The sequence below is a fragment of the Chaetura pelagica genome, unplaced genomic scaffold (assembly GCF_000747805.2).
Source record: "Chaetura pelagica isolate M959 unplaced genomic scaffold, ChaPel_1.0 scaffold456, whole genome shotgun sequence".
NCBI classification, from domain to species: domain Eukaryota; kingdom Metazoa; phylum Chordata; class Aves; order Apodiformes; family Apodidae; genus Chaetura; species Chaetura pelagica.
The window spans coordinates 2,137,108-2,140,848 of record NW_009953574.1 but is presented as its reverse complement, the minus strand read 5'-3'; positions in this window follow the sequence as shown (position 1 = coordinate 2,140,848).

Sequence of the window (3,741 nt, the reverse complement as noted above, 5' to 3'; positions counted from 1 at the left end):
TGGAGGACAGCTTTGTTCTTTGGACTTGCAAGAGAAGGAATCTAGTATCAAAGCTAGAAACACCTGGAAGAGAAAGACAACTCAAAAGGGACACTGTGGGCTGTGGGTGGTTGGAAGCATCAAGGTAACTGCAGCAAACAAGACTCAAACTACTGGGTATTCAGGATTTTAAATGAGCTGACTTGGATCAGCAACAAGAGGGCAAGAAAAGATGCTGTCAATTAGTGGGAGCAGATAAGGGAGGTCCAGATGTTTTAAAGAGATTTAGGTAAGACATTAGGAGGAGGAAATTCTTTAGTGTGAGGGTGGTGAGACCCTGGCCCAGGTTGCCCAGGGAAGCTGTGGCTGCCCCAGCCCTGGCACTGTCGAAGGCCAGGTTGGATGGGGCTTGGAGTAATCTGAGCTAGTGGGGGGTCTCCCTGCCCATGCCAGGGTGGTTGGAACAAGATAATCTTTAAGATCCCTTCCAGCCCAAAGCATTCTATGATTCTCTAATCTATGATCCGAAACAAAGGTCTTCAGGAATTTTTCTTTGCTGACAGTGGGATTGCCACAGGACAAGACTTGCTCCCTTCCTCCACTCAGGGAGTGTTCCTGTGCCCCCAAGCCCCCACCAATAATCCACCCAGAGCTGTGCAGAGCCAGGCCAGATGGGGAAGGAGATGTCCCTCCTTCTCTGCAGCCTGCAAATGTACGTGGCCACCCCTTCAGCCCCTCTCCTGACCCGCAGAGCCCCCGAGTGCCACCACAGGCTGAACACTCTGCCCCCATCCAGGTCACAGCACTGCCCAGGGAAGGGAACCCAGCTTCAAAGGGACAGGAGGCAAGAGGGGCCCAAGTTTTCCCGGGGCAGCTGCTTCCCAGTGTTTGTCATCATCCAAAGGAAAAGTGAAAGTTTCTGCTCTTGGGATAATTATTAAAGACATTTGGGGTTTGCTTTCGCAAGCCCTCTTCAATTTTTTTTTATTTATTTTTTTTTTTTAGTTAACTATAAACCCCATCCTGGCTCTTAAGCAGGGCTCTGCAGAGCTGAAGCTTGAATAATTGCTGTGACTTATGTTTCCCTGGAAGTGAACTGGCATTTCTGAGGAACCCCAGCCCAGCCCAGCCGGTCCCGAGGGAGCGTGCTGAGTCACTGCCTCTGGCTCCTCTCCCTCGATGGAGCTGGCAGACAATCTGGGCACATGCAAGACAGTCGTGGTAAATGACCCCCAGTCTCCCGTGACGTTACCCTACACCAGAGAAGTACCTGCTGGAACCTCTGGCTCCCAGGAGAGACGCGGGTGGGAAGAAGCAGCAGGGCTGAGTTCAGCTGTAATCACCAGAGCGATGCGCCCGCGGAACCAATGTGTTGGTGCAGCCTGTGCCTCCAGCAAGGGCTAATAACCTGCTGCCAGCCCACCAGCCTTGAAAGCATCTGAAGGCAGGGGAGAACCCCAGAGAACCCCTGTCAAGCCTTGACAGAAGACCCTTCTGCTTTGCCACGCTGTGAGAGCAGCTGGGAGGGTAGATGAGCTTGAGGGAGCTCCCAAAAAAATCCAGTGCTGATTGCAGAAGGACCAACTGAGGAGGCAATCACACCTGAACACTTGGCAGAGAGGAACCAAAGTTACAGAAATCAGTTCAGCCACTGGCAGGTGTGCTTTTCATTTAAAAAAACCCAACCAAACAAAGCCAACCAACAAATAGGCAGCACCATGTTGTTAAAATGGCCCTTGCCTGCTCAGTTGCCTGCTCCCTGCAGTCATGTTTGAAGACTTGATGGGAAAAAAAGTCCCTTTTGCTTGCAGCTCTCCCACCAGCCGTGCAGAACCAACTTCACAGGCTGGTTCTTGACTCATGGGCCATCTCCCATCTACACAAGGCTCTCCCAGGACAACTAACCCACCTGCCTGCATGCTGTGCCCTGGAGAAGACCCCCTTCCCACACACCTAGTGACAGCAGCATCATCCACGAGGGCACCTGGGTGGTGTTTGCCTGCAAGAGTGTGTGCTGAGCTCCTCCAGTTCCCAAATAACTGAAAGGCAACCATTTTTTTTTTTTTTTCCTGCTAGCTACCCCTCCAATGTCTGCTGTAAAAAAAAAAGGCAAAGCAGAAAACAATACAGTCTGTTTGTGTGTTGTAAACTGGGAGCACAGCTGCTGTTCCTGGGCTAAACAGGAAGCCTTGCTATGAGAGCCATAAAAAGCAGAATTTCTACTTTCAGCTGCTGCATCACATTGCAAAGAGCAGCTTCTGTCAGCCTTGCTGCCTTTTTTCTAGCTGAACTAACTACATTAGTGGGGAACACAGGACTCACCTCAGCACTCAGCTGTGCCTGCAGAGCCTCTGAGATGCACCCGAGGAGGAGAAAAATTGTTGCCCAGCATGCAGGGGAACCCTAATGTCTACTGGCTCCAGCATGTCCCTCTGAATGGTGGCATACACAAGGCTCTCCCAGGACAACTAACCCACCTGCCTGCATGCTGTGCCCTGGAGAAGACCCCCTTCCCACACACCTAGTGACAGCAGCATCATCCACGAGGGCACCTGGGTGGTGTTTGCCTGCAAGAGTGTGTGCTGAGCTCCTCCAGTTCCCAAATAACTGAAAGGCAACCAACTGGATGGGTCTTTCCCTGCTTTTTTTTTTTGCTTTTTTTTTTTTTTTTTTTTTCCTGCTAGCTACCCCTCCAATGTCTGCTGTAAAAAAAAAAGACAAAGCAGAAAACAATACAGTCTGTTTGTGTGTTGTAAACTGGGAGCACAGCTGCTGTTCCTGGGCTAAACAGGAAGCCTTGCTATGAGAGCCATAAAAAGCAGAATTTCTACTTTCAGCTGCTGCATCACATTGCAAAGAGCAGCTTCTGTCAGCCTTGCTGCCTTTTTTCTAGCTGAACTAACTACATTAGTGGGGAACACAGGACTCACCTCAGCACTCAGCTGTGCCTGCAGAGCCTCTGAGATGCACCCGAGGAGGAGAAAAATTGTTGCCCAGCATGCAGGGGAACCCTAATGTCTACTGGCTCCAGCATGTCCCTCTGAATGGTGGCATCACCTCCTGACACAACCAGCCATGTACCCTCTGGAGACCCTTCCCAGCACCCACAGACACCATATCTGGTGTGCATTTCAGATCACACTGAAATTACCTCCGATTTAAAAAACCTCCCTGGGCCATTGGTGGACTCAGAACGTGGCTGATGCCATCTCCCTTTCCCAAATGTGTCTCTATTGCTTCCTCCATTGTCACCACTCCAGGCAGAAGTACAAGTCAGGCTTCATCAGAAGGGAAAGGTTGGACTAAATTAGATCTTTTCCAGGCTGGGCAGCACAGCCTGCCTGCTTCCCACCACACTACAACACACAGATGCTTTGTTTAAGCATTACTCAGCTAATTAATCTTTTTTTTTCCCCTGTGATTCACAAAAGGTGCATTAGTCACCAGGGGAAGGATTTCCACCCCTCACACCACCACAGCTCAAACCTGTGGTCCTCAAAATGCCAGGGCATCCACCACGTTGTCACGGCACGGCTGGAATCCCAGGGAGTCTTCAGCCTGTTAGTGTCTGCTCCTCTCTCCCATCCTGCTGCTGGATTTCTTTATCCCCAGTGACAGGTCTTTGAGGGAACTGCAGCATCAGACCAGGAGTCCCTTTGAAAATTTACACAGCTGGGGGCACAAAAAAGAGCAAGAGGAACTAAATAAATAGATGTCTGCTCTACGCCGAGAATAACCCTGCTTGACAGGAGCAAACTTTTG